Consider the following 11,043-nt stretch of genomic DNA (forward strand, 5'->3'; position numbering starts at 1 on the left):
TCGGATTTTGGTACATCCCCCCTCCCTCCCCCCGCAAGAAGTCAGCTTATTGTAGACGTTTAGGAGGAAAGGGTACAGATGAGGTAACTTGTTTCCCGCGACCCAGGATGGAGAGGGAATGGAGGGGTCCCTGCACTTCCCTAAATCCAGACCTTTGGCTTTGCATAGTTGCTAGAAAGGGAACAGAGGGGAGCTTCCGGGTTGCTCTGGCGGCGGCAGCTCAGTCCTGCCGCGTTCAGAACCCTGGACAGTGCTTGGTCAAGCGGCTGAGGCATTCCTCCGCAGCGCCGTTTGCGGACGCTTTGACCAGCGAGTTGCAATTCTTTAACCCCCAGCCCCCAAGCCCGCCACCCCGCGACTTCACTCTTTCAACCCCCCTCCCTGCGTTCTTCACACACACACACACACACACCTCCTCGTTTCCCCAGTACCCCTCCATCCTCATTCTCTTCGCCTTGCAGCTAGTGCTCCTCCAGGTATATTCAAACCCTACCACTTCGGGGGCAGAGGCGCCAAATCTCAGCCGCCTGAGGGGCTGAAGTTGGCTCTCTCTCTCGTCCCTCTCCGGCTCCCTTTTTCAAGGTGAGACTCAGACGAGAAAGGAGCAAAGGGAGCGGGCGAGGAGCAAGAGCACGGGAGGTGAGGCAGGCAAAAGAAGAAAGGTAACCCAGGCACCCATGCGTCCCGACGCTTCCCGGGGAAGCCGGACTAAAAGAAAGAAATCATCGAGGATGCCTCTGGGACAAGGAGAAAAATCCCATAGACTGGGACTTGTGTCTGCCACTGTGGGTGGGTTCCCCCGCCGGGAGGTGTCTGCTCACCTGGGTCTGCTTGGAGAATTTGGACTTGAGACGGACCTGAGTCCGGGTAGGCAGCGCTGTGGTCCCCGGGCCAGAGTACCGCGGCCAAGCTCGGTTCGCAGACGCCTCAGCTCTAATCCAGACGGTGCAAGGATGAGATCTGGGCTGTACACTAGTGCCCTCTTTCTTCAGCACTATTTTACCGCAAGGAAAAAAGAGGGAGGAGGGAGGGAAAAAACAAACAAACAAAAAAACAGGTCACCCAAGGCTTGTCTATTATCTCACGCATGAAAATCAGTCGTTTAATGGAGGGGGGAGGGGATAAAATCTAGGGATAAGTGGAGAATATTAATTCCTTTACTACTAGAGGGTTCTTAAAGAAGCTGCCAGCTATATGAATAGTCAGATCTGGAGAAAGGAGTGGGGAATGGCTTCGGCTGCTTTACAGTGGATATTCCTTGTATGTATTTCAGGGACTCAAACACATTTTATCTCCCTGGAAGTAAAACCCCTACTGAGGGAAATAGAGTAAATGCATTTGAAGACATCTATACAGGCTCTACTAGTAGGTTGCAAGGGAAAGGGGGAAGAGGCTGCATGGGGTGGGAGTAGGGGAAGGAGAGGTAGGCACAACATGAATCAAGGGAAGCCAAATGAAGAGAGGCAAACCTTGGCTACATTTTCCAGGTCAAGATGTAACTAAATTGAGAATGAGAGTCAGGTCACATGAAAACACTGGAGTGAAAAACACTTATCCAAATTCCTCTCAGGCTGCCATCACCCTCCCGGACAGGTCTACAGTGTTGCTTCTTACAGTGTGAAAAGTGGAAGTTAAATCACATTCCTCTGGGAACATGTTGGCTGAGCAGAATGTGTCCCAGCTTCTTCAGAGGAGAAAGACAAGTGACAGTGCGCATTTCCACTGCTCAAAGCTTTCTATTTGTGCCATGTGCAGAGAATAGAGATCAGCATATTTGGGTCCCTTTATAATCACCTTGCTCATGTCAGGCTGGAGGAGACAAACCACATGAGGCAGTTTTTAAAACTTTTTAGCATGTTCCATGAAACAGGACAGGAAATGCCCCCAGTCAGGAACAGAAGCTCTTTCTTGTTCTGACTTTGGTTTTTTTTCCAAGTGTCAGATTTTTCTGGATTTTTCTTAAGTAACCTAAAGAGTATAGGAATTTTTTTTCTTTTTCAGCAAATAATACATGGAACCAGGGACACATCCTTTAGGCCTAAAAGATCTCAGTTTTGGAAGTAACTATATGTTTACTCAAGGAAAATAAGAGGTAAGTTTCTGTCTCACACATAGGATAAAATAGTTCTCTGCTTGTACCCTTAGGAAGATGTCAACTTTAAGAGCAAGTCACAGGTGTTCACGGTGTCCCACAGTATCTCACTTCGACTATTAGCCATTTAAACTCCTTTTTAGATAACTCTGTTCTAGTAAGTTAAGCCCTAAACATGATTTTCCTGGAATATTTCATAGATACAATGAATGTACAAAGATTTCAGTGCATATATAAACCATCAAATATGATTTGCAGGAGTAGAGAAAGCAATGTCTCTGAAGCTCTAATATATGCTCCTCAAAGAAATATTTTTAATATACCACATTGACATAGGTTAGAAAAGATTCTGCTACTGAAGGAATAATTAAATATTCAGGCTTATTTGTTCTCGATACAGTCCAAGTAAAACCTACACATTCAGATTGGCTGAAACAAAACATTCTAAGGAGAACAACTTGCGATCATAACATAGAGTATTTTTGCATATGCATGAACTATATATGATAGATGCTAAGGAAATTTTTAACTTCAACTGCGTCACTTTGAAATTATCATTTAACTGTATTGATAATTATACAAACTTTAGAAGGCACAAAGACAAAAATCAGTCAAGAAGAAGGCCCAAGAAAGTAAAAGACAAGATGATCCAAATATGCTTCATATCCAAATATGCTTAATTTCTGGAAATTAAGACTTTACCAAGGAAAACATGATGTAACGCATGTGGAGACATGTTAGAGAAGGTTCTATTAGTAGAACTGAAGAGAATGACTAAAAGAATGAATTACATACAAATTAACAAATATAGGTCAATAGCTACTCTATCACAGAATGTTAAAGTGTATGAATCCAGAAGTACTATCAGTATGAATATTTATTCAGTGCTGGTAGGGTACTAGCTTACATTCAGTATGTGATCTGTAGCAGGGCAGTAGTAAGGAGTTAGGAGTAATCTGGTTTGGGAAATCTATTTAATAAAAAAATATACTGGAGATCGAGCAGAAGATTATCAAACATACTATCTCAAGACAATGATTTAAATGTGTTGCTATAACAATAAGGACAACAAAATGCTCATTAGCCTTATATGGTAATAAAACAGATATTGCCCATAAACAAAACTGTGGTCACTTTCTTTAGGAATGTGTGCACAATTCTCATCGCTCTCCATCATAAAGAACATCACAGAGGAGCTGGTCTAGATAATAAATGAACAAAAGGCTGTAAAGTTTTCCACATGAAATCAGTTAAAAATTCAGACTCTTCAAACGAGAAAAGTAAGAGGTGATCAAGAACAAGGCTTAAAGAAAGAAAAACAGAGAAAGGAAAGAAGGGATAAGCCAGGCACATATTCCAAATTTGAGGGTATGCTAATGGGTATTTTGAAAACTAAAGTTTACACAGTCATTGGAATATGGAAGTGAAGTACACACAAGAAGTAATAAACTCACTACTGAAAAGGTAGCACTGACTGAAAATAGAAATAGGATTAAAGAAGGTCTTTGTAGAAAACTGATTTGTTGATTATTGATATGTAATGTATTACTAAGGGAATATAATGGATGTTCAAGGTAGATCTGCATTGTGGGAGCGAATATCATGCTTCTCCATAAAATATCATGCTCTGTGGACAGCTGACTTAATCTAGTGTGACATTTCTTACATTCTTATATTTAATTCATGGGTTCAGCAAGATAATTTAAGCCCCAGTGAGAATTTTCAGTTTATTTATCCAATTTGGCTATCTACATTGCTTAAATCAAGAGGGAAATTGCCATATCTTCATTGACTTCATGCTCTGATCAAAAACAATACAAATTGTAAAATAAAACCTCTTCCTTTCAGAAATTCAAAATATTTTTATAAAACATGGTTGATTTAAAAAGTAAACAAAATATTTTAAAAGAACTAAAATAAGCCAAATTTATTACATATATTCAATTGTTTCATTAACCTAATAAATTAGGCTATAACCATTTATGCAGAGATAGAACCAAAAATATCAGTTTCCATAAGCAATCAGAACTCATCAATGGCTCTGTGGACTAATGTGGATGCACTAGAAAACATACATTTGGCCACATGCTGTTCTGTCACAACTGTCCAAACATTTATTTTTAAAGTATTAAAATACAATTGAGGCAAATAAGGCAAGCACAGTTATTTTGGAAGCTCAATGAGGGCCACGATTACTGTCTGTTTTATTCCCCTCTGTATCCCCAGTGTCTAAAACAATACAGACATCTGGTTCATGATAGGTGCTAAAATATTTGTTGAATAAATAAATGGATGCATTCTCCCTGAACGCTAAAAAATCACCTCATTTTAATGACTTTCTTTAAGAAGATCAAAGCCAGGCAGTTTACTGATATTTCTAATTTATTCTTCATATAATGTAGAGAGAGTAATTAGCAACTGTTTCTCAAATTCAAGTAACCAGCCTAATTAGTATTAAATAATTTAGAAACATATTTATACTACAAACTTTATTACACATGAAGTATTAAAATTTGTTCCCAGCGTGAAGAAACCATTTTCATTACTGTACTGCATATGTTAACCAATATCAAATAAAACTTAGAAATTTTATAAAGGTAAAAAGAAGAGAATACATAAATGGAAACTAAACCTTATCTAATGTTGCAGCTATATGATTTGAGAATAACCATTTGAAAAGATTTTCAGAACCATCACATGAGATGCATAAAATAGGCATATTATCCCAGTCCTACAAATGGAAAAATTGAGACACCAAGAATCTGATCCTTGCCTGAGCTTAGTGAACAAATTAGGAGCACTGTCTCATGATACTACCTTTATTCCAAATTCATGTTTATAGAAACTGACTACATTAACTGAGCTAAATGACACTTATCTTCATTTTTCCTTAAGCTTTGAACTGAGGCTCTCTTCTCAGAAAATGCTTAATAAAGAAAATAAATTTGAATTACTTTCCTTTGGGCGTTTCATCTGTTGAGGGCATAAGCATTACAGGTGATTGTTCTATTTGCTTAAAATAGCCATCTTTTATAACAGTTCTAATAATGGCAGTAACCTACTTGCATAGTCTCACAGTCAACTTTGAACAATTAAGCAAAAAAAGTATCTAAATTCTCAGATCCAGTAAAAACCTTCATTAGAAAAGGCTTTATCTTACTACAGTTTCACCAACACAACAAATTAAATTATTTTCCTGTTTTAACAACAATATGTTGTACTCCCATCTCACTGTAACAAAAAGCTACATGGTTATTATCCATCAAGCAAACCACCAAAATATTGATCTACCTAAAACATAGTGTTTATCCTTTCAGTCGCATGGTTCAAAACTTATAATATGTCCCAGTTGCTAACAGACTGATGTCTAAATTCCTTAACCTGGTACCCAAAGTCCATTGACTGGGGAAGAGGTTCACAGAAGCAAAATATGGTAACTATTCATAACCAACCCTTCCCTTCTCTCATTCTCTAAGTCCTAAGAGAAAGAGACTCTGGCTCAGATATGCCCAAGGGGTTATCAGAATAATGAAGACATATTTAAAGACACATTTTAAAGTTTCCTAGCTAATTCTGATTTGACCCTTAGTTGAAAGCCACTGATAAAACTTCATCCCATTCTCCTACTCACACTTTTTCTAACCAAATAAGCCTTACATTTTCCCATGCCTCAGCTCATGCTTCTTGCGCCACAAAAAAAAAATTCACCCACCTTTCATTTCTTTTATGTGTACTTGCCCTTCTTCAAAATTCATGTCGAATTCAACTTATCCATGAAAGCTTCCAGTTCTAAAGGAAATCATGAAAAAAGTGTTTATGTGGCACTTTTATATGAGATAATACTGTGAAATAATATTACTGATTTTTTAAAAATTTGTGCTTCACCTGGTCTCATTCACAATTGCTGTGATCACTTTCAAAAGTGACTTAATCCAACTATAATGCAGTTAATAAAAATATTTTGGAATAGTTATGAAAGTCCTTAATAAATAGCAATGTATTGTTTTTGAAATATTAATCATAGCAAATAATCATCTTTGCATCCAGATTTAATTTTCTGGGAGAAGAAAATTGTCATGAAAATTCTTAAATAATAAAAAGTAATCAATTAAAAGCTTTTGCACAGCAAAGGAAACCATAAACAAGACCAAAAGACAACCCTCAGAATGGGAGAAAATATTTGCAAATGAAGCAACTGACAAAGGATTAATCTCCAAAATTTATAAGCAGCTCATGCAGCTCAATAACAAAAAAACAAACAACCCAATCCAAAAATGGGCAGAAGACTTAAATAGGCATTTCTCCAAAGAAGATATACAGACAGCCAACAAACACATGAAAGAATGCTCAACATCATTAATCATTAGAGAAATGCAAATCAAAACTACAATGAGATATCATCTCACACCAGTCAGAATGGTCATCATCAAGAAATCTAGAAACAATAAATGCTGGAGAGGGTGTGGAGAAAAGGGAACCCTCTTGCACTGCTGGTGGGAATGTGAATTGGTACAGCCACTATGGAGAACAGTATGGAGGTTCCTTAAAAAACTAAAAATAGAACTACCATATGACCCAGCAATCCCACTACTGGGCATATACCCTGAGAAAACCATAATTCAAAAAGAGACATGTACCAAAATGTTCACTGCAGCTCTATTCACAATAGCCCGGAGCTGGAAACAACCTAAGTGTCCATCATCGGATGAATGGCTAAAGAAGATGTGGCACATATATACAATGGAATATTACTCAGCCATAAAAAGAAACGAAACTGAGCTATTTGTAATGAGGTGGATAGACCTAGAGTCTGTCATACAGAGTGAAGTAAGTCAGAAAGAGAAAGACAAATACCGTATGCTAACACATATATATGGAATATAAGAAAAAAAATGTCATGAAGAACCTAGGGGTAAAACGGGAATAAAGACACAGACCTACTTGAGAATGGACTTGAGGATATGGGGAGGGGGAAGGGTAAGCAAAAAAAAAAAAAAAAAGTAATCAAGATCCTTGAAGGAAGAGAACTGTATCTTGCTTACAGTTGGATCTCCAGAACCTAAAAAATGTGTCTATAACTCATTAAGTATTTGTTCAATAAACTGATAAGTTTTGAATAAAAAAATCAGGTGTGATTCTGAAGAAATTATATTTCTTTGGTTCTAAAGGCATTTCTGAAGAGTGACTCCAAAAATGTTTGAACACTGCAAAATCAGTGGCTTTTGGAAGGAAACAACAATCTCTTGAATATAAAAATATGAGTCTATCTTTTTAAATCATCATTATTTTAATCACATCTGTGTATGCATTCATTTCAGTGGATATTTAAGAAAGTTATTAAAAGTTAAAACTGCATATACTATTTGTTTTATTTTTAAATAGCATGCAAAGCACATATACAACTAAAAAAGACTGGAAGGAAATTATATCAAAATATTAATAGTTATTAGCTATAGAAGGTAGCATAATAAATAATTTCATTTTTCTGTATTCTTTCTTAAAGTTTCTGTAATGAATATGTGTTGATGTATTAAAATATTATACTAAGATGGAAAACAAATCACATGGTTATTAAATATCTACTATAAATAATGATGGATTCAAGGAATCAAAGTTTACTGGGTCACATTTGCTATCTTCACCTGCTCTAACTACCATCTAAGATATTCTGTTACTCCTTTTATGTGATAAGAATTCTGTTGAGTACTGCAGATACCACAGTGAACAAGACACAGCTCTGGATTTCCAGGAACTTGGGATTTAGTGACAACCAGTACAGAATAGTATGAAAACCACTATAAGAGTAGAAACCCCAATGTACTCTGGGACCATGTGGGAGGGGCATCAGTGTTCAAAGATCAGGAAAAGTCTGCTTAGGGAAAGTGACTCTGGATGGGAGGGAAATACAAAAGGGAGGGGATATGTGTATACATATGGCTGGTTCACTTTGCTGTGCAGCAGGAGCTAGTACAACATTGTAAAGCAACTATACCTCAACAAAATAATAAATATTAAAAAACAAGAAAGAAAGAAACCGAGTGAGAGACAAATAGGAGTTACCTAGGTGGAGAGGGGAGTGAGTAGGCAAAAAGACAGTCTAGGCAGGGAAAGTGCAATAGCCCAGAAGAAAAAGAGCATGTAGTGCTTTGAGGGAAGTATAAATCGTTTGGCAAAACTAATGCAAAGAATAGTCGAGGGTGGGGATAGGGGAAGACAGGTCTTTTAAAAAAGAAAGACGTGATGAAGGGCTTTATAAACCATGTTAAGGAGTTTGGAGAGATGGCATCAAACAATGCCCAGGAAGTTGAAATTGGTGGGTGAAGGATAAGTAACATCATTATATTTAAGATTTGGAAAAGTGACTCTGACTAAACTGGAGAGAAATTATGGGCCTGAACAATATGAGAAACAAAGAATTGTTTAAAAGCTGCTGGACTATAAAGAAGTTTTTAAGGAAAAAACAGAGAAACGTATCTTTGTAACTTTGAGATATGAAAAGAAATCTTAGGACACAAAATGTACCAACCATAAAATTAAAAATTAATAAATTGTACTTCATCAAAATTAAAAATTTCTCTGCCTCAAATACATCACTAGAAAATGAAAATGCAAGTTACAGGTGGGAAATATGTGACAGATATATATAGAGAGATGTATATGGCAAAGGTCATATCTAGACTATTGCAGAACTGCCACAAATCTATAATAAAAGGACCAATAACCCAATTTTTTTAATAAGAAAAAGGCTTGAATGCCACTTCACACACGAGAAAAGATATACAAGTGGTCAGTAGGTACCTGAAAAAGTGCTCAACATGACTAATGAGTCATCAGAGAAATACAAATTTTAACCTCATAAGTACCACCTCACACACATGAAACAGTAAAAATTATAAAGATTATGAAGACTGAAACCATCAAATGGTGATAAGAATATGACTCAAACAGAAATGTCATAAAATACTGAAGGAATTGTTAAATGATACAGAAAATTTGGGGAAATGTTTGATAATTTCTTGTAAATTTAAGCATACACCTGTCCTGTGATCAAACAATTTCACTTCTAGCTATTTACCCAAAAGAAATAAAAACATATGTTTGAAAAAGACTTTTATAGGAATGCTCATAGTAGTTTTATTCATAGTAGACAACAACTAGATTCAAATATCAACAAAATTGTAATATCTTCATAAAACAGAACACTATTCCATAATAAAAAAAAACATTACAGATACATGAAGCAACATGAATGAATCTCAAAAACATTATTTTGGGTAAAAGACAACAGAGCACATACTCTTTGATTCCATTTATATAAGGTAGATAGCTAGTGGGAAGCAGCCGCATAGCACAGGGAGATCAGCTTGGTGCTTTGTGACCTCCTGGAGGGGTGGGATAGGGAGGGTGGGAGGGAGACGCAAAAGGGAGGGGATATGGGAATATATGTATATGTATAACTGATTAAATTTGTTATAAAAAAAGAATATTAAAGTTCAAGTATAGTCACACTTATCTGCACAAACAGAAATTAAAAGAGTAATTACCTTTGGATTGGGGGGAGGGGATTAACTGGAAAGGAGAAAAAAAGAATTTTCTGGAGTGATAGAAATGTTCCATATTTTGATGAAAATGTTACTTACACAGTATATACGTTTGTCAAAAATCTGATAATTGTACAATTGAGATCTGTGTATTTCACTGTATGTAAATTATATCTGAATAAAATTAGTTAATTTAAAAAGAAGTTATTACAAGTAATCAAGTGAGAGATGATGATGAACCAAACTAACGCATTGACAGTGAGGATGGATAAAAGGACAAAAATTAGAGGGAGAGCTGGGTAGAGGATGCTGTGAAGACAGAGCAAGAAAGTCAAAATAGTTCCCTACTTTGGACTTCAGTGGAGTTTAGCAGATAGTCGTCTCATTTATTACAAAAGAAAACAGGACAAAGAATTTTGGAGTAGGGGGAGATAATGAGATTCATTTGAGACCCATTAAAGTATCTTTGAGACATTCCAAAGGAAATGCCCCCATAAGAAACTATGTGTACACATATAGGGGTAAAAATGATATATGTATAAAAGAAATATCTGTGGGGACACTTGGCATAAGTTAAAATAACAGAACTTGATAAAATGACCCACAGAATACACAGAGTAAGAAGAAAATACTAGTTATGGTGAAAGTAGAGAAACTGGAGCCCACAAAGTTGATGAAGAAGGAACAGCAGAAACAGATGAACTGTAAGAAATGTAAGGTCAAAGAACCAGTGAGAAGGAGTCCTTCAAGAAGAGAGCAACCAAGAGTACTAAGAACTGAAAAAAGCAAAGGACCAAAAATAGCTCATTGGATTTATCAAAAAGTAGCTTAGTGGTGATATTTCCAAAGCAGTTTTACAAGAAGGAATGACATCAGATTGTGGAAAATGGGAGTGAGGAAACAGAAAATGAGTCTTACAACTGTTTTCAAGTGTCTGAATGCCTTTATATTTATTTACCAATAACTGTGGTATAACAAAAATAACTGCATACACACACACAGAATTCTGCACACAAATGATAAATACTGTTTGAGATTTAGAATTATATTATAAAATGTATTCTAAACACAAAATTAAGGTCAAATTACACATATAAATTCAGAAGGAAAAAAAAAACAAGCAAATTGTCCCCTAATGTGAAATTTAACTATAAAAGAAGATTACCTGGAGGAAATTATATATATATATAATATATATAATTTTATATATATATTTCCTACTGCTACATGTAAAAAGAAGGAAAGCAGCATAGCTGACAAATTAGAAGGGTTTGCAGTCATATCAGACCTATATTTGAATCCCAGCTCCATACCTTATTAATTGTAGGACCATGAGAAAGTGGCAGCATCTTCAAATTTCAGTTTCCTCTTCAAGAAAATGGTATAATCATAGTTACACTGGTAGAGTTG

This window comes from Mesoplodon densirostris, chromosome 12 (assembly GCF_025265405.1).
Source record: "Mesoplodon densirostris isolate mMesDen1 chromosome 12, mMesDen1 primary haplotype, whole genome shotgun sequence".
NCBI lineage: Eukaryota > Metazoa > Chordata > Mammalia > Artiodactyla > Ziphiidae > Mesoplodon > Mesoplodon densirostris.